A 25,600-nucleotide genomic window follows, 5' to 3' on the forward strand; every position below is an offset into this window, starting at 1 on the left:
ATATATAGTATTGGATTCTCTCTTCCATCACTAAACTAAGCGATGTCGAACTTAGAAGAAAAACTTTAATCATATATATAGCCTTGGACTCACTTTTCCTTCACAAAACTAAGCGATGTGGAACTTCTTCAACATGTATGTTCTCAACCAACCCCAACACTCACCATATATTTGACAGGGAAAACTCTATTTGACTAGGTTTTGGTTTATATTTTCTTCAACTTAAAAAAGGTGGGGATGAGGCTGATAGCAGGGAGGGACATTAGTACCCACCCCGAACTCGTCTCTGAATCTACTTCGTTGATAATTTGTAATATTTTATAATTTAGAATATTAATTGTTTGGATCATACATTATTATTAAGGTTTATCCTTTATTATTTGAAATCTATATTTAAAATGTTTAAGATTATTTTAATTTATTATTTCTAATGTATGTTAATATTCATTAGAGTTCGGAAAAATTTATGAATTTGAAGAAATTGACTATTTCAATTTTGAAAAAAAAATAGGCTTAAAAGCACTTTTGGTCCCCTTATATTGATTTTCCTAACATTTTAGTACCCCCATAAAAAAACAAGTTATTAGGTCCCCATTATCAAATAACGTGAATTTTTTATGGCCCCTAATTATTTGGCAGATTTTTTAATGACATGACATTTCAAGATTTGTCCAATCACTTCCCACCTTATTAAAATCAATTAATTCTTAACTTTTCAGAAACATTTTAATGATTAAAAAATCCTAATTTTTCATAAACATTAGATTTTATCATCATTAATCTTATTTTAAATAGAAATTATAATTTTATTATTATTATATGAAAAGAAATTCCTTTCCATTCGCATTCATCAGGTTAATCTGATTTCAATTTTGTATAAAAATCAAACCATTTTAAATCTTAAAAAATCTCTACTTTTTTCCAACAATAATTTTCATTCTTCTAACATAACAAATATTAAATATCTTTCTAATGCATACCATAATTTGTATTCTTTTATATAAATTGTTTCTATTGGATATATGGATGGAGAATACTGATTTTTGTGTGACCATCTATCACAAAACCCAAAATTGAAATATTAAAACAATTTATCTCATAAATCCAATATAAACAATAAGATCCATAATCGAGATTCACTCCCTACCTTCTTCTTCGTTCACCATTTTCCAAATTCGCTTTCCACCTTCTTCTTCGCTCAACCGTTTTTCAAATTCGCTTACATTTCTCTCTCCACACCTTCATCTTCGACAACAAACGACATCAAACAACATCTTCTGTCAACATTAATTTGGCTTGATTGGTTTTCATTTGCACTTTTTATATAACGGTGTTTCCGTTTATAAAAATAACACCGTTATATAAAAATAATAGGATGAAAAATATATCTTTTTACATTATATGATCGTGGGCATGCATTTGAAAAATGAAATCATATAATGTTTATTGGTTACCCATGTTAACATAGACAATCATGACTTTTTGAAGCACTTATTCCCATACTGTCTTTATTCTAAATCAAATTGATCTATAACATACTTCATGTCAGAGAGAAGCAATCTTTGTTCAATTTTAAAATCAAATCAAGCATGAAGAGAAGCAAAAAAGTGAAGAAGATCACATTTTATTAATTCCAACAACATTCGCATTACAAGATTCCTAAAAAACCACAGAACAATATCTCCCATCTCATGAATAATATACATGGATGAAAAGACCTATCATACATTCATTTATTTCAATTTGTTCAAATTTACCAAAGCTTTTTTTTCCAAAATTTTTAATCACCAATAAGCAACTTATTATTGATTAATAATCAGCACAATGAAAAGCCTTCATTCTCAATGTTCTATTTCGTAGTCCACGTGAGACAATTCCATGTCTATATGATGTTTTATCATTTTGGTTAATGTTGAGCTTATATTTTGTTTCTTTGAATTGAAGTTCTCCATTCTCATGTCTTGAGTTTTTTTAATAATAATATGTGCACCACGAAAATATTTTTTTACAACACTCGCAAGTAAATGTTTATATCAATAAAAAAGGTTATTTGATCTTAAATCGTTATACATCACTTAAATCCTTATATCGTAACAAATTAATAACAACAACCAGAATAGTATGTGGACATAAATAATTTTCTAGGTTCCTAAGACAAGTGTGAAGTTCATTAAAGCTTGGTGAAGGGCAAGCCAAGGGCTGGCCCCAAACCCACCCTTAACATGTTCGACATTGGGGGGGGGGCAAAGACAATAGCAAAGAACACTTATGAACATAACCCCAACTTCCCTAATATTTCATTTGATAACTTAACAATGCTAATGAATATAATGAAGCTCACTCATGTTCCATAACACATGCAAGATTTCCTCAATCAGTCTAATACTATTATCTTCTTCATATTCCAATTGAAAGAGCCTATTTCACCTTGTCTAATAGAAGAAGTGATACTCATCACATGGAAAAAGACTCGGTAAAGCTATATGTTACCATGATTTCATAAATACATGTTCGTCCATTTCTTTTACAACACTCACCAAAATCGAATCAGATCATTATCCTTTGCTTATAAATTTCCAACACAAGAAAAATAAATTTGCTACTCAATTTAGATTTACGAGAACATAATCATCACACATTCACTACTTTAATGTTATGGAAAATACTTGGAACACCAAAATCATAGGATTTTCATGTTTATTTTGACTAGAAAACTTAAGCTCTTGAAAGATAATTTAAAACCTTGGAATAATACTGTTTTTGGGAATATTCGTGAAAAATTATAAGAAGAATGAGACAAACTAGATGAGATTCAAAACAATATCAACATCACTAGACACACATATACTTTGTCGTATCTTTAAAAACATGCATAAATGGATCTTGACTTGGATAGTCCCAAACGAGAGGAAAAGTGAGAGGTTTCACCTAGCCACACATTCCACCTGATGTGAAAAATAAGATATTTCCTCTCGGTTAACCTCATAATCGAGGGGGATAATGGCACACTTTCCAGTTTACTGACTCAGGTAAAAAGTGGTGCACTTTCCATAACACCCTTCATTTCCTCAGACCCCCGAGCGAGGTAAGAGCCCATTCTCAGCTGAGATAAAAACTTTTATTCATAGTAGTGAATGTTTTCCATGAATAAATATGGAGGACCATGATAAATTTAGTGTCTTCTTCCAAACTTCTTAGAGTATTATCAAGAAATATGTCATCATTGTTAGAACTAAATATTTTTCGCAGGGTTGGATTCTACCAAACTTCAATGCAAACACCTTAATTCTCATCTCTAAATTCTCAAATGTTGATTTTGTGGATCAATTTAATCCTATTGCCCTATCTAACTTCAAATGCAAAAACCCTCTCTAAAATTATTACAGACAAGTTAGTCAAAAATCATCCCTTCAATCATCTCAACTAAGTAAAGATGCTTTATTATGTTAAGGACATGATATGAGGGTATCTGAATAACATATGAAGCCATTAATAATTACACAAAAAATAAATTTGGTTTAAAATCTATCTCTCAAAATAGATATATTGAAGACCTTTGAAATCATTTGTTGTTTTTGGATTTTTGAAAATAGGCACAGAAAAAGTTACTGAGATGAGTCGTAGAATAGTTCTCTCTCTTTAAGAAGTTTCACGGTACTACCCAGAATTGTGCAAAATAGTTGAACTATCGTGTCGTCTCCAGGATAAAACATCTCATTTATATCTTGTACCATTACTACTTGCATGATAGATAATCGGTTTAGAAATATATCCTCAGATGGTATAAATACCATTTAAATATGGCATAAATACCACTCATAGTATATGGTATAAAAACTAGTTGTAATACTTGGAGAAATTAACATAATCCTCTAAAGTGAACTCAAGAAAATACTTGGAAAATTCAACGAGTAGAAAGAAAGGGAGAGAAGTTGGCGCATCGACTACTCGAAAAACGCAAAATAATGAGAGTGAGGAAGGAAAACCTCAAAACAAGTTTTTGGTATATTTTGGAATGAAACATGAAATTTCCTTATATAATGAAATGAGTTAGCTAAGATATCTCACCTAAGCAATGTTGGACTAAAGAGTTTTTTCAACTAACACACAATGTGAGACTTCATAAACTTTTTTCAAATTCATCTCCCTATTGAAATTTTGACATGTTCCAACATCATTGATCGAAAATTTATAACCAAATTTCTTCATATTTTGGTTTCAATGAGAAGTTTCACCAGTGAATCCAAATTACCATGAACTCTACTATTATCTCAATCTCTGGCAATGTTCGATGCTTCCCTTGCAAGACAATGGTTAGGTGGGGTAATCCAATATCCCATATTCTATTTTGTATTATTAAAGATCTCATCTATATATTTTTATTTCAAACATAGTGCAAAAAGTTGAGTTTGGCCTTATCAAATGACACAAGAACTCAAGGATCCCTTCTCATATATTGTATGCTAATGACGTTGTGATTTCATGCAAAGGTAAGATTGTCAGTATTAAGGTTTTATCCATCCTTTTAAGTATATATGATGAGATTTCTGGTGATGTATTAAACCCTCATAGATCCATACTTTTTATTGGATAAATTCCTCAACACAACCATAATAACATTGCTTATTTGCTCGATTTCAACATTGGTATGTTACCTTTTTTATTCACAAGTGTAACTATTTTTAAAGGTAAACTAAAACCCATTCATATGTAACCAATTATCAATAGGCTTATTTTCTTTCAATTACAAGAAGATTCAAGTTGGTTAATAATGACATTCATAAATTTCAATACATATTTTATCCATCTATGAGGGGATTGTTAGTTTCATTAAAGACAATGATAGGTGGATGAGAAATTTTATTTGAAGAAGTGGTATCAATCAGAGAAAAATCATCATAATGGCTTAGCATAAGGTTTGCACTTCATTTAATGAAGAACATCTAGACCTCAAATCCTTGAGTCATTGTAGATACTTTAAGAATAATGTCCTTATATTTAATAAAATATCACGATTGAACCATGCTTAATATTTCATAAAATAGACTAACTATTCTAAGAACTTAATTACTTTAGAAAAACAAACATAAAAAATAAATTTCTTATTATTATTAATATATAATCTTTTAAAATTGTAGGTGCATAAATCTTGCTAATTACTATTCATATTTATTTATTAGTGTATTTTATAAACTAGTAACAAACCTGTGCATTCGCACGGGTTCTGGTACGGGACGCGCATTTGTTTCAGATTTATATTTTTTTTTAATAGAAAAATGTCTGGCACCCATAAAAAATAATAATTAAATGTATAAAAAAAATCGGGTACCCGTGAAAAAATAATAATTGAATGTATAGAAAAATATCCGGTACCGTGAAAAAATAATAATTGAATGTATAGAAAAATGTCTGGTACCCGTAAAAACATTTAGATCAATAAGATCATTTAATTAAAAAACTTAAAAATTTAACTAAAATGACATATATTTTTATAAACACGTTTAAATATCTATGAAACGTGCATTTTCATCTTTTATTTTTATACTTAAAAATTAATCGAACTATTTGCGACTCAGTTAGAATTCATCTGTTGACGGGTCAGGCTTAAAAAGCTCAGATATTAAACAATTTTAATGTGGCTGGTGTTCACTACACCCCATATAGTGATCACACACCTTATGAAAACTAAAATAAATTCTTTGTAGCGTCTGAAGATTGAAATCCAGAAGCATTTGTTCCACAACAAAATCCCTTCATAAAGGAGACACCATAATTTTCGCAACAAAATGTTTGAATATCAATACACAAATATGTTAGAACAAGATTTGTTGCTACAATAAGTCTCCATGTTTTGACGATAACAATATATATTTTGTATGTAACAATTTTGTTTCTAATAGTTTCTTGAGTGTACAAATACTGTGTTCTAAGAGATTATGGATTATTGTCCGTGAAGAATCATCAAAAACAAGCAAGGGGCCTCAGAAATACCATTTGCATCTGATTTTGAAGAAACATCAACAGTTATGAAGAATACTAAATGGTTATTAGAAAGTGGAGTTACGGTGTGCTTCTCAAATAAGTTGTTGCTTTAGAAGTCACAAGTAATCAGAAGAAAAAACTCTATTAGAGCTTCTGCTCCAAGATCACAAATCAGTGAGTGAGCTTTCAAGTCAAGTTCAGAAGTCAAGATTTGTTAATCAGAAAAGTTGTTGCTTCTAATTCTGAAGACAAAGTTAAGATTCTGAATACATTAAAGGTCAAGCCTTACAAGATCAGAAGTGTCTTCATTCAATGGAAGGATGTGTTTCTCAGATGCTCACATATCTAATAACAGTGTTCTAACTCTTAAAGGATTCTAATATGAAGTCTGAAGAAACCAATCCGAAGACCAGGTGATGAAAGACTCTAGAGACGCAGTTCTGAAGACTCTGAAACTTGAAGCTCTGAAGATTCGTGTTTTTAAAGACAAGGGATACTAAAGACCAAGTGTTGAAGACTCTGAAGACGTAGTTCTGAAGACTTTGAAGAATTGAAGTTCTGAAGAACCAAAAGCTTGTTTTCCTTCTTCACTCATGCTGCCAACCTCTGAAGTTCAAGAAGAATAGAAGATAAAGCTATGTAGTACGATGTACAAGGTACAAATGAACGTTTCGTTCCATAACCATAAAAGTACGGACAAGGTGAATTATTCTACAAAAGCTATTTTCCACCAATTCATAACAACGTATCAAGCTACAAAACAAAGACGTATTGCACCATTCACATCTATGCTTGATTCTATCCATTGGGAACTAGCCGTTGGAAATCAAAAGGACCTTCTTGCCCTCCAACGTCTCGTTTGAGAAACTATAAAAAGAATACCAAATCATCCAATAATATTGAAGACAACTTGTAATGTTGTCGTAGCAAATACCACGATGCTAATATTCATACTGCCATAACGGTTGTTGTCAATGCAGTTGTTCATTGTCGTTTGACTTGAATGAAATTCAACCAACACAGATGGACAAGAATCAACGTATACAGAAAAAACAAATACTCAGAAGCCGATGATTGAGAAGCATCTGTCAAAAATAGAAGTTGAAGCTCATGCCAATTTAAAATGCTATTGGGCCAATTTGAATAGAGAAAATGAAGAAAGAAGATTTTACAAGATGCTAATCAACTATAATCATATACATCTTGTTAGAAATCAGAAGAAGCAAGGAGTTGTTGCTCGTGACTTGCTCAACAAAGAAGATGAAGAAGAAGAACACTACAAAATGCTACTCAACATATAATCATATGCGTCTTTGGAGAACAATGTAATGAACACAAGAGCTGTTGCTCGTATTGTGTTATAGTTTTAGGATTCTTCATGTAAATTATTTTAACATAAGAGTTATTGTTCATAATTATGTTAAACAATATGTGCTTAATCAATTGTGTAATCTACTTAAAAGAAGCAATCATGCAATCACAAATCTTATCAACTGTATGTTGAGGGTACCCTGAGAGATCGAGTGAAGATCAAAAGCTCAAGAAGACAATGGCAGTGAGTCATTATGGAAATCCTCTTAGAAGACCGAGTGAATGTCAGAACTCTAAAGGGGTAAATGAACGTTATGTTAGTCGAGATCACTGAACGTATCATTTCTTGGTGGTTAGTCACTTACGGTTGCTTGTGAATTGTTGTTAGTCACTTACGGTTGCTTGTGCATTGTATTATGAGTCACCGACGGTTGCCTGTGCAATTGTAATCAGTTTGGTTATAGTGGATTAAGACCTTGAGTTCAAGGCGAAATCACCTCGGAAGGGAGGACTAGCCTAGCTTGAGGATTTCTCAATTGCACCAGGATATATCAAGTGTTGTTGGCTTCTGTTTAATATATTATAATCATCATTTATGAAGAAGTCCTGAGAAGGTTAAAAGCTTCTGATAAACAAAAGCTTCTTAAGCTTCCGCGTAAGAACTCTAAGAAAGGAAAAATTATTGAAAACCCAATTCAAACCCTCCTTTCTTGTGTTTTTCTCCACCTTCAAGATATACCCTATTAAAATTTAAATTTTGATCTCTAGATAAACTCCACACATTAGCTTGGATTTGTGCTTAATCACAAGATGGTTAAAAATAGGGTGAATCCATATTTCAAAATCCGGACAAATTCCCGTTTTTTATTAATTAAAATAAGTGAAATATCGTTTGTTACCATTTCATTCATCTTTGCATTAGCTTTTGCTTTTTTTATTTGCCATTCATTTTTGCATACATGGAAAATAATAATCGATAAAATGCCATTTTTTTACTTTTGCATTCATTTCCATTTTTTGAGTTGCATGATAAAAAATAATAATAATCATAACACCATGTTTCTGCTTGCATAAAAAAAAGCAACTTTTATTAGCACTAAAATGGTAAACACTAGAAAAGTCCTTCATATTTCAAATTTCACAAAATCACATTGTTCAAATTTGCATTACATTTGCATCACACTTAATTTTATATTTACCATCCATTTCACTCAAATTACATCTTACAGCCAAATTTGCATTACATTTCCATTTCACATTTACATTGCATTTGGATTTCATTTCAAACTAACTTTAACTACCACTAACAAACTGGTCTAACTAATTTTGGCTCCAAATCCATCTATAAAAGCAATTATTCTCCATTCTTCATTCATTCATCATCAATTCACAAAATTCACAATTTCTTTCAATCTTCATTCATCTTTAACTCTCTCCAATCCATAATATTCACCATCAATCTTCATCTTCATCTCCATTCATCATTTCATCTTCATCTCCATCAAACTCCATAATAACCACCTTCTCAACTTTATCACCACCTTCAGAGTATCCCTTCATTCCCATCATCAACTTCAAAAACTTAACACCAAAGCAACAATAACAAATCACAATAACAACAAGGAAAAAACAGAAGCAAGAAAAAGAAGCAAGAATTTGGCTTAGACATTTCATTGAGCACGTCGTGAGCAAGGAGCAAAAGGTAATAACGGCAACACCATAACCAATTAACAAACCACAATATAAGCATAATCATCGATAGCAGCATAACAACACAACATCACAAAGTAAGTAAATCAAAATAGATGAGAAGAAGATGAATTTGAAATTGGAAAATAAACGGAAACTTGCCTCGCCGAATTTGTCGCCAAAACGCAAGAACACGTGCCGATTTTTTCTTGTTTTGACGCTTTTGGGCCCCCAAATTGGGCTACCTCTTGTTCTTACTAATCCACACTCTCCTTAGCTTCTTTTTACACCACTAGCTGTTTGATTATGTATCAATTAGCGGGCCTTAAGTCTACTTGTTATTTTTGTTGATTAACACCGTAATCTTTTCTGCACCCCTCTTGTTTTATTTCTATATTTTAATTGATTTATCAAGGAAAATAGATTAATTAATTGAGTAAGAGTTTAATTGATTAATTTTTTTTCAAAGTGATTAATTAAATGTATAATTTTATTCAAACTAACTCAAATGAACAGGTTTGAGATTCTGCTGGACTTTCGCTAAGCTAGATCATCTAAAGAACAAGGGAGGAAAAATTGAAAAATTATCCTTTTCAAAATCTCCCTTATTCACAGACTCCAACCAAGAACAAAACGCAGTACTCAAGGTTTGTAGAGATTCTCAAAATCCTGTAGAAAAAATATACCAATTCTATAAGGTCTTGAAGCAACAGCCTTCCTATCTCAAATTTATGAGAGATATTATGAAGAACAAAAGAAGATGTTTCAAGGAATCCTAACACAAGCGTTGAGCTAATGACGTTAAACAAGCATTTTTTGGGAGGCAACCCAACTTTTTAGCTATAGATTTAATTTTATGTAATTTATATTTTTTTGAAACAAGTAAAAAAAAGGTTTGAGATTCCTTTGAAATTTCGCTAAGCGAGATCATCCACCCGCTAAGCGTAAAATTCACTAACATTTCATTTTATGAGTTTACAAAACTTTGTTTGGTGAAACTTTATTGTCACTAAGTGAAAACTTCAGGTCCAAAATGCAGATTTTTTATTCAAATCCCTAGTTTCACATGATGAAAGCCTGAGGACAGGCCAAATTTTCCCGGAGGAAATGGATGCTGCGACTAAAGCTCGCAAAAAATTATGAAATTTACTTTACTATTTATTTTTAGTTGATTATTTAACAAAAACATGATCAATATTAAAATACATGAATATATTTTGTCGAAAGTGTTTTGTCCTTAGATGGTTCAAATGACTTGAAAAAGTTAATTACAGATAAATCAAAGCTTAAGATATAGACAAAATAAAAAATAAAGGCATGATAAAAGTTATAATCTTTCAAAATTTTCATTCTTGATTAATATTGTGAATATCTTTAAATTAATAGCATGATTATGGATCAGTCGTTTAATTCAAACTAAGTGAGACGATTGCATATCTCATGTTTTACATAAATAAATGAGAGTAGACGTGCATTATAAAAATGATAATTTTGCATCATTCTTTGATATATATGATGTCATGGATATTGTGAAGACATTATTTGATTTTGAGTAAAAACTACTTGACCTAAAATGCTTACTTCATGAGGGTGTGAATCCTTTGACAAACTTGTTTTAGCCTCTAAAAAACTTTTCAAATGTTATAACCCTTAGACAATTTAAAAGAAAAACAATGCTCACTACCTTATCTTAAGGACATAAGAGCCCAGAAAAGCAAGGGTATTTTGAAATCAAAAGTTGGGGAGAAAAATAAACATGACATGTTTTGAATAATAAAAGTCAAGTAGTACTGGTGTCATGAAAAAATAAAAAAAATGCTTTTATATAAAATAATCCAAAAATCAACAGTCAAACATACGAAAGAGAAAGCACCAAGAGAAATGACTGTAAGAAAATGGACAAAAGAAAGAGAATTTTAAAGTAAATAATTTATGGGCTTAAATGCACTTTTGGTCCCTGTAAGTTAGCGAGTTTTTTATTTTCGTTCTTGTAAGTTATTTTTTTTGGTTTGAGTACCTATATCTTACTTTTTGCTTGAGGTTTAGTCCCTAAAGCCAAAATTCGCAAGAAAATCTGCAGGTTACCTACGGATTTTCCTGTGAAATTTCCTGTGGATTTTGATTTTAGGGACTAAAACGAACGCGAAAGTGAAATATAGAGACTCAAACCAAAAAAATTAACTTACAAGGACGAAAATCAAAAACTCGCTAACTTACAGGGACAAAAAGTGCATTTAAGCCATAATTTATGCTACCTTATCTTTATGCTTTTGACTCTAGAGAAAAACTATTTTTTTGTAAAGCCCAACCACATTAAAACCAAAAGAAAGACTTTAGTGATCCATGATTGATTATGTATTCTGAGATATTTCTTAGATGAAGTGAAAAATATTTCTATAGTTGATGCATGATCTGATAATTGAGAGAAACACTAACCTATTTTAGTGATACACACGTGAGATAATGAATCTAATGAACAATTGGTTGTTGATTTGAACACATTTTAAATCATACTTTGGTCAAGCAAATAGTTCATCTTTATGCTATGGTTTATGAATGCTTATAATTTTGATTCTGAACTAGCATTTTAAGAAAAATCATGGCATACTTCAAAGTGATTTCAAAAACTTCTTGATAAAGTCTCGAGACCTTTGACGAACACTACATAGTGAAATTTCCTGAACCAATTGTATTGATTTTGTTTGAGAATAAACAAAAAGATAAGCTAAGGAGAGTTAAGGAGAGAGAGAAACAGAAAAATAGAGTCACATATTCTGAGAGAGAACTCTTGCCACTCCAAAAGTCACCAAAGATCATATTCTTCTCCAAAATCCTTAATTCATCAAAAGGTTTGCAATCGGTAGCGTGCAAGGGAGAATTGTTGCCATTGTTAGAAGCTTCGCATATTTTTTTAATAAAAAAACATAGTAAGAGAGGGAGATTGTTCTATAATTGGGTATTTTAGCGTTTAGGGTAGCGAGGTTTCCATTGAACCCTGACTTTGATCTAATTCCCTATGGGAATTTTCATATGGAAGGATTATTCATGAACCCTATATCATGAATCTCCCTTGCATTATATATCTTTGACTTTTGTGTGAAATGATATGTTTGTTTATGGGTATCTATATGATCATTTATTCATATTTTGTTTTGATGATGATGTATTATGATGGATTGGTTGTGTTCAATTAATGTTTTGACATGTTATAATCTAAAATTTCATGCCTATAATTTTTGTTTTCGTACTTGATTTGAAGGAACTATAGGTGAAATTTGGATACAAGATCATGCTGAAAAATGTTGTTTTTTTTTGTTCCAGTGGGATTGGTATTCGAATACCATTGTTTGGTATTCGAATTCCAATGTTAAAAACTTGAATTTTTTTACTTTTGGATGACTCATAATCGAATACCACCTTTTGTGAGAGTATTGTAGTATGGACATAGCTTGCTTGTACACGTAGGTTAGAGTTTAACGATAGTGTTGTAGTACGTACGTAGTTCTCATGTACTCCTAGACATTGATTTTATCAAGAGTGTTGTAGTACGAAACATATCTCATATGTACTCCTAAACTATAGAACGCAAGGAGAGTGTTGTGGTACACAACGTAACCCGCATGTAATCCCATAATATTCCATGAGTTCAGCAACTGGTACCACATGCATATGAAGTGGGGGATAAGGTTCATTGCATGAGCATTTATGTGTATACTCCCATAATATTCCATGAGTTCAATGGCTGGTACCAGTAATGTCGTTAACTCTGTATATGTTATATGATTCAATGTAATATCGTGTGGTTACGTCATTCATTAAGTGTTGTGATTTATGTTATTAGTTGTTGTTACTATACCTTGTAATATGTAGAATGTATTTTCACCATCTGTTTATGTGTTTCTATGTTGTAATCCATGTGCAAAATATTTGATGACAGTCGTCATTACGTAATTTTTACTAGAAAATTGAAATAAAAGCATTGAAATAATGGAAAAAGTCATGCAATATGTGGAAGAATAGAAGAAAACTTAATAAGAGTTGAAAATATGAGACTTAGAAAAATTCTGAAAAAATCGTGAAGAAAATATGAAGAAACGAGCATTTTTCAGTATAATTTACATCAAGACGTCTGTCTAGTAATTTGATCATACATGGAGTTTCGTAACTCGGATTGAGACAATACTTTTTGCAAAAGAAAGCTACAAAGTAGATCTAGCCCCTGTAATTACCACGTCGCAATAATTACGATTGTGGCGCGATTCATCGTGGCGTGATGCTTATCATCGAGGTGCGATGCTACATTGTTCCGACGTGACCAAATTGCTATAAAAAACTTTTATGCTAATTTTTGGAGGAATTCACGAATTTGGGAGATAAAGTTACAAGTTTTTGTTCTGAAAAGAGGATTTTGAGGGTTTGTAACTCATCAAAGACCTTATTCTTATGGCTGATTGATATTTATTGAATTATTTTATGTTATTTTTACTATTTAATTGTCCTTGATATTAATAATTTTTATGTGTTGACGAATGCATGAATCAATATTAGATGAGTAGGGATTTCTGACCGTTAGTCTATCGATCTGATCTAGGGCAATTATTCAACTTTGTAATTAACTAGGAATAAGTAATAAAAAATTATAGCTTTTAAATTAATGAACGAAAAACACCTAAGTTAACTATGAATTAACCAAAAGAATAAGGGAATTATTGTGTAATTTAGTGAGCAATACACCAAGAAATTGGGTGCAGTGACCTTGTTAATAAGTCATAATACATGACATATTAGAAATTTTGTAAATGCACATTTCATTAAAATGTAAAAGCATATGAGTTGAAATAAAAATCAAATTGCCCCTGTAATTTTTAAGAAGGAGATCATCTGTTCTTGAGAGTCACTTTAGTGATGGGGGTTGGTTGGCATTAAAGTTGTGGAAGCTCAATCCTCATTTTATTGGTCCTTATCAAATTCTTATAAGAGTCGGAGAAGTCGCCTACCAAATTTTCTTACCCTCATCTATTTCAAATCTCTATAGTGTATTTCATGTCTCTCAACTTCTTAAGTAATTCCTGATCTGCCGTATGTGATTCTATCAAATGATGTGGAAATAAGAGATAATTTAATTTATGAAACATCACCCTTGCAGACTGAAGATCGAAAGGTAAAACACTTGATCGGAAAATAAATTCTTTTGGTTAAGCTTAAAATATGGCAACCTTAACTCGCAAAAAAGAAAACCTCTAACGATAATGTCTTAATCAATTAAGGAGTCATTTTCCTCGCTATAACCTACTCTAACAAGTCCCTAATCGATAAGACAGTGTAGAAACTCTCCCAATTGATTAGAGATACTTCTGAATCAATCCAACACAAGCCTTAATATGCTTTCAAGAGATTTTAAGGTGTTTTATCAAAAGAGAGAGGTTTAAAAATATTTTCAAGTGTGTGCGTGTGTGTAAGTTGCCTTAGTATCTTAATAGTTGCTTTTATACCTTTACAATACACTGATCACTCAGACACATCGTCAAGTGAGCTTTCACACTTCATATCTTTCACAACTTTAAAGCTTAAAGTTCTGCGGATTGATACATCATGGATTCACCACTTAATCAGGAACTTGATTCTTCTATCGATGAAGCTTGATTAACTTCTTTGTTAGACACGATCACCAGAGATTGCTTGACAAATGTCATTAGAGATTCCACCGAATGCCGCTTAAGAGATTGAATTTGACATATTGATCTCACAAGCAAAACAACTTGATCATCTTGATCATAACTTTAAATCAGGACTTCGCATTATAGCGTTGTTATCATCAAAACCATTGAGATCACCTGACTGTTGCACACACTGTACTTGCAAGCACATAGATCCATAAGAACTGAGAAAGATTGAAAAATGTTGGAACAAGAGTAGGCTCACAAGCTTTGTTTTCACATGTTAACTTTGCTGAGACGAAAGGGTAAGAAAAAAGAAAAGACAAATTACGAATAATTAAATGAATGCGTTCAAATTTCACTCTCCGTAAGACAAATCTTGATTTTGAAATTAATTTTTCTAAACTTTGTTCTCGCTTGGTTTTGCGATGGTTTATGGTGGTGTGTGGGACGTGTCCGGATTCTCAGATTCGAATTTTCTTTTTACCTTTGATTTGGCTTGTTTTCAAGAGAATTTGTTATGTATTTGAAGATTGGAATATGTATTTTAAGGTAATTTTAGAATTTTACTAGAGTGTATGAGTAAGACATGTTGTAATGACTAAAGTCATTTAATTATGTTTTCAAGTCTTAAATATCTATAGTTTGTCAATTTTAGATTTTAGTTATAGTTCTATCCGTGTTTCTTTTTATTTTTAAATATATTTAACATAAAAAGAAAGAAAAAAGAGTCTCCTTATATTAGAAATCAACAACAAAGTAAGCTAGAACATGAATCCTCCAACAAAATGCTAGTATTCTGTCACCTATCTTGAGCTAAACCAACTTCCTTTAATCGTCTAATAACCATAAAACAAGAGTGATCTTCAAGTATGTTATGAACAACATCAGATTTAGTTTGAGTGACTTTGTGATTTTTTTAGTCATGTGCCACAAAAATGAAACAAAAATACCAATATGCCATGAAATGAAAAAAAAATACCAGTTTGCCACACTTTCCTTTGGGGTCCGTCCAGGGGTTGGCCGGACTGATGAAACACTTTTTTCTCCTGTTGGGGTCCGGCCAGGAGTTGGTTGGACTCTAACTAGTCCGTTTTTTTTTTTTATTTTTTTAATTGATTTAAATGTTTTATTAATTATAATAAATGTTTTTTATTAGTTATAATGATTAAAATATAATTAAAAATGTAAAAAATATTATAATAAATAAAAAAATAATTTTTTAAAATTATAAATAATGATTAAAATACAATAAAATATAATAAAAAACATTATAATATAATAAAAAAAATTATTTGTCAATAAATTTTTTTTAATTGAATTTAAGGATTTATTAATTATAAAAATTGTTTTTTTATTATAATTAATGATTAAAATATAATAAAAAAGCCAATATTTATTTTATTCAATACATAAACGGGTGCAAGGAAAAAAAGCCTATTTTTTCTTCTTTGGTTGGACCATATGTCCCCCAGTGAGACATTTTTTGGGTATCTTTGGTCTCGTACCCCTACGTAACGGTTGATCATTGTTTGGTGGAGGTTGCCTTTGTGGAGAATCGTCGCTTGAAAGATCTTACTTATAGGCAATGTGGCTGTACAATCTTACTTATAGGCAAAAAAATAATAATAAAATATATGTCCTCGTCCATCTATTGGCCGAACCTACACATGCTCGTCCATCTATTGGCCGAACCTACACATGTTCGTCCAACCCGTGACTTACTCATATTTTTAATAATTAAAATAGCATTTTTTAAATTTTTTATTATATTTTAATCATTAATTATAATAAAAAAACAATTTTTATAATTAATAAATCCTTAAATTCAATTAAAAAAATTTATTGGCAAATAATTTTTTTTTATTATATTATAATATTTTTTATTATATTTTATTGTATTTTAATCATTATTTATAATAATTTTTTTTATTTATTATAATATTTTTACATTTTTAATTATATTTTAATCATTATAACTAATAAAAAACATTTATTGTAATTAATAAAACATTTAAATCAATTAAAAAAACAAAAAAAAAACGGACTAGTTAGAGTCCAACCAACCCCTGGACGGACTCCAACAGGAGAAAAAAGTGCTTCATCAGTCCGGCCAACCCCTGGACGGACCCCAAAGAAAAATGTGGCAAACTGGTATTTTTTTTTCATTTCATGGCATATTGGTATTTTTGTTTCATTTTTGTGGCACATGAGTAAAAAAATCTGACTTTGTGTTAGGGTGACTTCGTAATTTTATCTCTATCTTTTTCTAAATCAAATTACTCTCTCCATAAATAATATATTTTAATTATTTTTTCATCTTTCAAATACACTGAAATTACCAAATCACCATTACACCAAAATCACTCAAGCCAAAACACGAGCAAGACCTCCTTTCAATCTCTAGAGAAATGGTGGTAACTGGTAACTATGTAATACTAATAAGACCATGTGCAATGGTGGGTTTATTTGAACTCAACACCACAAAATCATGTGCAATGGGGTGTGTAGTGTAGTGTTGAGTGTGTGTTGGAGGAGAGAGATGTTGAGAAAACTCAACACCATGTAAACTGACGCAGGCGCTGACGTGGCAGCGGCTGGTTGGTTCAAGACTGGCGCGTGTGGGCCACGCGCTGGCAGTGAGAGTGGTCCAGTTTTGCACGCGGAGAAAGAAAGAGAAAGGGGATAAGTGCAGCCACGTGGCTGGTCTTGATTGGCTGGCCAGATTTTTATCCATTTAATACTTTGAACTCAATTATTTCGTTGCAAATTAAATTTTTTTTTTACCAAAATTCATGATTTTTTTCTCTATAAATAGAGACTTGGTTCATTTGATTTGGACACAGAAAAAAAAACCAAATTTTTCACTATCTTTCTCTATTATTATCTTTCTATTAGTGTTTTTTTTGAAGTTAAGTGTCTTTTTTTAGTGAAATGGATCCCAATAATCATTTTAACACTCAAAATTCTGCTAATTTTCCATTTAACCAAGTTTGGAATGTTCTGTGATTGAATTATTTGTGTGTTGTATTGCATTTTAAATTATTTGTATCGTACTAATTACGTTACTTGTGTGTTGTATTGCATTTTAAATTATTTGTAACGTACTAATTACGTTAATTGTGTGTTGTATTTTAAATTAATTTAAGATGATTTGTATCGTATCCAATTATTTAAATAAATTTTGTTTTTATTACAAAAAATTAAAAAATAAATTATTAAGTATTTATTATTTTAATTTAATTTTAATCGATAATTGTAATTTTATGTAATCATAAAAATAAAATTTAAATAAGACTATGAAAATAAAAAGTGGTGGGGTAGGGTGTTGAGTGAAAAATCATTGAAAAGGGTAAAAGTTGAATGGGTATTGAGTTATTAGGTGGAAGAAAGAGAAAATGATTTGGAGTGTTGGGAGTTGAAAAAGTGGGTGTTGAGTAAACCATTGTAGATGGTCTAATAAGTGGTAACAATAAGGATGTACAGAGAAAAAAGGTTTGAGCACAGTTATTTCAATGTCCAATGCTTGCAGAGCTAGCTATATAGAAGTATATATTCGTACATGATGAATTACTACTACAAAAGTAGTAGCAGCAGAAGCTACATAGTAATCATTCTCTCTCTGGTGTTGTTTGCGTGTAGAAGTAGGCGTAGAAAGAAACAATCCAATGCCACGTACAAATCCTAGTTATCGAAAAACTGTTCAGATGCTTAGACAAAAAGAAACAACAGAGAACACATCATAACGTACCTCGGAAAAGAGCGACACTCAAATCTAATCTAACCAATTTCTTTCTCACTCTAATTCTATTTTTATGTTTTCATCTCAAACAAGTAAAGGAGGAGTTCACCAATAAAACCATGGAAAAAGAAATGCATACGTAGCTAGTCGTGAAAATAAATTGAGTACGTAGCAATAATAAATTGAGTACGTATAGTAGTAATACCTACTCTATTTGTAACAATTTTATTGTCTTTACTCTTTACTCAAAATAATGTTGATACACCACTTTATTTGAATTTCTTTTTAAATATTTTTTTCAAATACTCATTTTAAGAGTAATTGTTAAAAGCTTAATATGATAATCATAGGAATGCTTCACGACTCCATTTCGATTGAGTCTTCAAATATACTAATTTTTTATAAAAGTTTTGAGACGGTGTTATATTGAAGGAAAAGAATGACAGAGCAAGTACATATGAATGTAAGTACCATTTTAAAAGAGAGTATATAAAAATACAAATTATTGATATATCAAATATAAGTATGTGTTTACTTTCTCCAAAATAAATGATAAGTAAATTTGACTTTTTTGATATATATATATATATATATATATATATATATATATATATATATATATATATATATATATATATATATATATATATATATATATAACAATTAATCTATGTAGTTTATATATGAACAAGATATAAATGTATTAAAAAAGTCAAATTTATTTATAATTTATTACAAAATAGTATGTCGAATATGACTTATATAATATTGAGATGATTATCAGTTGTTGAGATAATTATGAATTGTTGAGGGTTTAATTCATATTATTGAAATAATTATGTGTAGTTGAGATACCTATAGATTGTTGAGAGTATAACTCATATTATTGAAATAATAATGAGTAAGGATAATTAGTTATTGAGGGAAATTAGATATTAGGGTTTTAGATAAACTAAAACCTCGTATTATATATATAGTTTGTAACATTGTAATCTAAATGTAATTCACAAGACAACATAAATAAAGGGAACTATATATAACGACTATATAGTTGCAGACGTAGATAATTTGGCCGAAGTGCGTGACACTTAATCTCAGAGGTGCAGAATTTGAAGTGACTCGGTTCGACGAAATGGGAAATTTTTGTTTATAGCAAAGGAGAGTTAAGGATTTGTTGGCTCAACAAGGTTTACAGAAGGCACTTCATGATGAGAAACTGACGGATATTGCAACCATTGATTGGAACGAGATGAAAGAGAAGACTGCATGTTTGATAAGATTTTGCGTTTCTAATGACGTGATGAATCATATCTTGGACCTCACAACTCCGAAGGATGTATGGGGTATTGGAAAATAAGTACATGTCTAAAACTCTCATGAATAAATTGTTCGCGAAACAACGTCTCTATATCCCAAAGATGCAAGAAGAAGGCAGTTTACATGCCCATGTCAACGCTTTCAACAACATCCTCGCTGATTTGACACAGCTTGGGGTTAAGGTTGACGATGAAGATAAAACCATTATTTTGTTGAGCTCTTTACCAAACTCTTATGATCACTTAAGTGACCACTTTCACATACGGGGAGGAAACAATCACCTTAGATTCTATTTCTTCTACTCATTTGTAACACGTACACTGTCGCCTAAGTGTAGAGAAAGGTAGAGAAAGTTTAGGTGAAAGTTTGTTTGTGAAGGGAGGTCAAGACCGTGGCAGAGGCAACATGTAAGGCAGTGAGTTCTGAAAAGAAAAAAATGTCAATTTGTCATTGGAAGAGGGACTGAACAAATAAGCCAGACAATAGTATTTCAGCAAATATAATTCAGTCTGATGGTTCCTCTAGTGGAAAAAGATTTGCTTTGCGTTTCATCTAAAAAGTGCATTGATGCATGAATCCTTGATTCTTGGTGCTCCTACCATATGATGTCGCATCAGGAGTGGTTCAACTCATTTAAATCATGTGATTTTGGTTTTGTCTTTTTAGGTGATGATTAAACTTATACAAGCACTAAAAATGAGAAAATTAAATTTACTTTGGATGATGGTGGCGTGCACTGAGTGAGGATGATTATTCATTTCGGTCAGATGGGGGTTAGCAAGGGTGCAATAACATTGATGACAGCAAGAAGGATTGCATGCAATATTTATAAGTTGTTGGAGGCATAATTATGGGTGATGTAGCATCTGTTGAATGTGGTAATGATACAAATCAATTTCTATTGTTAATAAAGTGGCTATCATTTACAACTAGAAAAATCAATTTCTATTATTAATAAAATGACTATTATTTACAACAAGACAAATCAATTTCTATTGTTAATAAAGTTACTATTATTTATAACAAGAGAAATTCATTTTTATTGTTAATAAATTGACTATCATTTACAACTAGACAAGTCAATTTCTATTGTTAGTAAAGTGACTATCATTTACGATTAGACAAATCAATTTCTATTGTTAATAAAGTGATTATCATTTACAACTAGACAAATCAATTTCTATGGTTAGTAAACTAACTACCAATAACAACTACACAAATCAATTTCTATTGTTAGTAAAATGACTATCATTTACAAATACACAAATCAATTTCAATTGTAGTAAATTGACTATTATTTAATTTTAAGGGACTTGGGTTCGAGGCCCTATTGATACAAATTTTGTATTCTTTGTTTTAAATTCAAAATTGTTCAAGATTATTCGAAATAATGAGAATTAGTTATCATGAATGTATATTGGTCTAGTGGTAATGACTTTATAACATGTGGATTAAAAGGACTCTTTATAAGAAACAATTTTTATTTTTTTAAATTATTAATTTATAATTATTTAAAAACGAAATTAAAAATAAAAATCACTTTAAAAATCAATTTGAAAAAAATATTACCAAAAGGACTAATATCATGTTTGTGTTAGCTTTTGAAATGGCCAAAAGCAATTCTAGATGTCTAGAATTGATTTTGGGTGATATTGAGATGTTTGGTTTATCAAAAGTAGAATTGATTATATCTCCAAAGTTGATTCTACTTGAAGCTAGAATTTGTAGCTTCTACCTCTGTCGCACGCTCGCGAAAAATGAACAGAGTCGCCACCAATATATTTATCCCATAAGGGAAAGGAATATCAGGAAACCTAACAAAGGAAGCTACAGGGTCTTGCGACCAGAGAATCTAGGTGCGGGAGTCGGTTACGCGAGGGGAAGGTGTTAGCACCCCTCGCGCCCATCGTACTCGATGGTATCCACCTATGTCTGTTTCTATCTAAAGGGTGTGTATCTATGTCTAAACCTAAATGCGAATGAATGCAAAATGTAGGGAAAATAAAGAATTGTACTCGCACGGGCCCTACCCCGCTGCCTACGTATCCTTTTCAGGAATCAGAGTTACCGTAGCTCGGCTCAAGATTTTCTGTTTGTTTTTGTGTTTTTTAGTTGGGCGGAGTTAACGCTCGCGCTCTTGCATAAGGGATCGCCTAGGATGCAATAGAGCGGAGATAACATGCCCTTAGAAAGGAGAAAAAGAGATTGGTTTGTATCTTTTAGGGTAATTCCATGATGACGAGAACCCACTACAAGGTCTCGCATCACTTCCTTACTTTTGCTTTAAATCTGACCATTTATTAGGTTTTTTGAAGTATTTTTGGTTAGTGATTTTTAAGGGGATTTAATTTTGTGACTTAGATCATACCAAAAGAATTTTGTTTGTTTTTTGAATATTTAGAGAATGCACATCGAGGTCTACACCACAATCGATTCTCTAAATGACGGATAAGAAATACATCGAAATCTACATTTCAATCATTTCTTTTCCGTCTAGTAGAAAAGAACGTACATCGAGGCCTACGCCCCAATCATTTCTTTTCTACTACGTGGGGGAGAACGTACATCGGGGCCTACGCCCCAATCATTTCTTTCCCACCATATATCAGAAGTGTGACAGTATGATCTTTGTCAGTATTTTATTAAGTGTTTTAAAAGTTGAAAAGGAAAAGAGAATGAGGAGGGAACTATTCCTAAATTCTAGTCTAAATTGTCTATACAAGTCTAAATCCTAATGTTAACATGGTGACTAAATCCTAAAAGGAGTAATGAAAAGGTACTTAACAAAAATAGGCCTAAAATAAGGCCAAGAATAAGAGCAATAAAATCGCACAAGCGACATACAAAAATAACATGAAATAGTACAAAACGATTCAAGCATTAGCACAAAATGAAACTAAAAAAAACTACTATTTTTATGGGTTTTCATGAAAGAACTCAAATGTCAAAATTAACCTAAAAGATCTACTATTTTTATGAGCCTTTTTAATGTCAATGATCACCTAAAAATCTAAACAAATTTTAAAGGTTCTATCATGTTTTTATTAACTAAAAGTAAAAAGCTATTGTGAAGTGAACCTAAAATCTAACATTGATTTTATGCATTTTTTATATGATTTTAAAAATGGAATTATGAACTAAAAATAAGAGCAAAACAAGGATTAAAAGTGAAAATCTAAGCTACACTGCAGGGGGGTGAGTTAGCAGCATTTGTATGAACTAAAATTGGTTACAAGCACAAACAGGGCTTAAACAGGGGTGTGTCAATAGCTGGGGCGCTAAGGCCCAGTCTAAACATGTGATGGTATGTTGGTGAAGCAAGGGTGCAATCCCGAAAATAGCATGGCCCAATGCACACTAAGGCCCAGAATTACCACAATTGATTTATTCCATTATTCAGCATGTGACAATATTTATTTTTTTATCATACGATTATTCAGTGCATGGCGTTCTATGTTATGTATCAATAGGGCATGGCTTACTTAAATGTAATAGGACAAAATTAAGCATGAGCCAATCAAATTTAAACACTCACACTATTCTCAATCATCAGCAAAAATAAAGTTCATGAAATGATGGAAGAGGAACCAATGAATGCTCGCCACGTAATAAAAACAAAAGTAAACAAGCTAAACCTCACCGGAGCCGGAGATGCTCCGGTCATCTCCTTCGATCGAGCGCCGCCGCTAGGGCCGCCAGAACAAAACCAGAAACAGGAAAAAAGTACATCATCTCGATCGGAATCTCGCGTAGCGTATGGATCTGAGTTTACCTTTCTCTAAAACTACTTCTATCATTCCAAGCAAGATAACGCATAAAATCCTAATTAATCTACAGTTAACAAAACGAAACTTCAACATTACGAGAACGAACCTACGCTATCAACAATCTCACACATCTCAAGCACACGCAAATGAACATCAGTTTAACATGGATCAAAAGCAAGAAGGGATGAAATATCATACAAGCGAAATGCAAGAGATTATCCTGATGCCGAGAGAATCTTCATGTTATCATGATGCCGAGAGAATCTTTTGCGTTTACCTGGAGCGAAATCTTGATGATGATGAGAAAAGATCCAAGAGATTATCCTTTGCTCCACCGATGATGCTATGAACTTGTTATAGTTCTTGGACCGAGGAAAGAGAGAATGCTCCACGAGTTATGCTTCTTGGTGGTGGTGTCGAAACTGTGAGGCCTGGATGAGTGGTGGAGAAGAGTTGTCGCCGTTGCGGTTAGAGGTGGCTGGAGAGGTTCCGTTGGAGCTTACTAAGGCGGTGACGAGTTGAGGATGATGATGAAGCTAGAGGAGGGTTGATGACGGTGGTTCGCGGTGGTTATAGTGGAGGTAGACGGTGGTTGGAGGTTGATGAAGGTGAGGTTGTTATGAGTTAGTTAGAGTGGTTGTTATGGTTGTTGAGTGAAGATGAGGTGAGGGATGAAGAGGAGAAGAGAGTCATTTGAGAGAGTGACGAGGGAGGTGGGAGAGTAAAGAAGATATTGAAACTGGAAAAATGAGAGTGTAGTTGAGTTTGTGAAGGATAGTGAGTTTATATAGAGGGGATGTGTGGAAGTTATGGTGGGGTTGCATGTAGGGTGTAGTTTCTCTAAGCTTAATGAACAAGTTTTGTTATCTTTGGCAAGTTTTCTATGTGCTTTTGAGTTCCAAAATCATGCATGGGCAATAGGAGTAGTGTGCATGTGTATGTCACGTGCTCAGCCATAACACTCTTTGGCTCGCTGTTCTTTCCACATAACCTCCATGGTGCCATCTTCACCAGCTTATAACTCTAGCTATGGCTCACTATTTGTTTCAATTTTGGGCTTTTTATGAAGAGGGCATGGAGGTGAACATGAGGATACCAAGTTTGCATCTGATGGGCCCTTGTATTTTCTCAAAATTAGTCCCAAAGTCAGCACACCACGTGCTCGGTGAAAAGCATGCGTGTGACTCAGGATTTTGGCTGGCACTTCTTGCAGCGTATACCATGACAAGGGCTTGGCTTTGAGCATCCATAAATGATTCAATATTCAACCAAATGACTCAAATCTTGTTTCATTACATAGAGGACGTGGCAAAGAATTGAAGCATACCAAGTTTGCTTCCATGACATTTTTGTAGAACCCTAAAATTAGCAAGAGATTTGGCACGCCATGCGTTTGTTAAAATACCAGGTCATGACCAAAAATATGCCTAGCTGAATGACTTGAACAAATGCATTTCTTCTAACTTCAAACCAACATAACTCTTGAATCAAGCTTCAAATGGAAAAACTCCCAACTAGAGAATTGTAGAGGGCTATGATTTGAACACTTTTGGTGTTGAGCTTGTCTTAAAATTCTGTCGTTTTCAACATGATAATCGAACCTGAAGTCAGCTGCCCAGCCAATTGGAAATTTACTCAAAAATTCTCTAAGTGTAGAACTTTCCTCTTTTGGCAAGTTCCCATTTCAACTAACTTTCCAAATTTGGCAGTTTTGATTATTTCTTGATTTTCCTCATTTCCTTGACTTTATTTGACCGGTTTTCCACCAAAAGTCGATATTTGAATAATTCTTCTGATTTTGACCCAAAAGTCAACTGTTCTGATTTTTCCGGCTATTGAATGAAATTCCCGACTAAATCTCTTCCAGTCAAATCCAGTCAAACAAACACATCTACATAGTCAGTATGAGAAGCTTTTCACGCATAGAGACCATTCCTGATTAACTGTTGACCAGAAAGTCAACTGGTTGACTTTGGTCAAAGAAACCCTGTTTTAAGGAACCAGATGATTTGCAAGCTTACACTCTTCAATCAATGCCCTGATTTGAAGCAGAGAGACACCCCAATCCAGGAGGACTTCAATGAACATAGAGCCACATGATTATACCTCAGTTTTCTTATTCTCTGATCAAACTT

Source organism: Vicia villosa, linkage group LG3, assembly GCF_029867415.1.
Source record: "Vicia villosa cultivar HV-30 ecotype Madison, WI linkage group LG3, Vvil1.0, whole genome shotgun sequence".
NCBI lineage: Eukaryota > Viridiplantae > Streptophyta > Magnoliopsida > Fabales > Fabaceae > Vicia > Vicia villosa.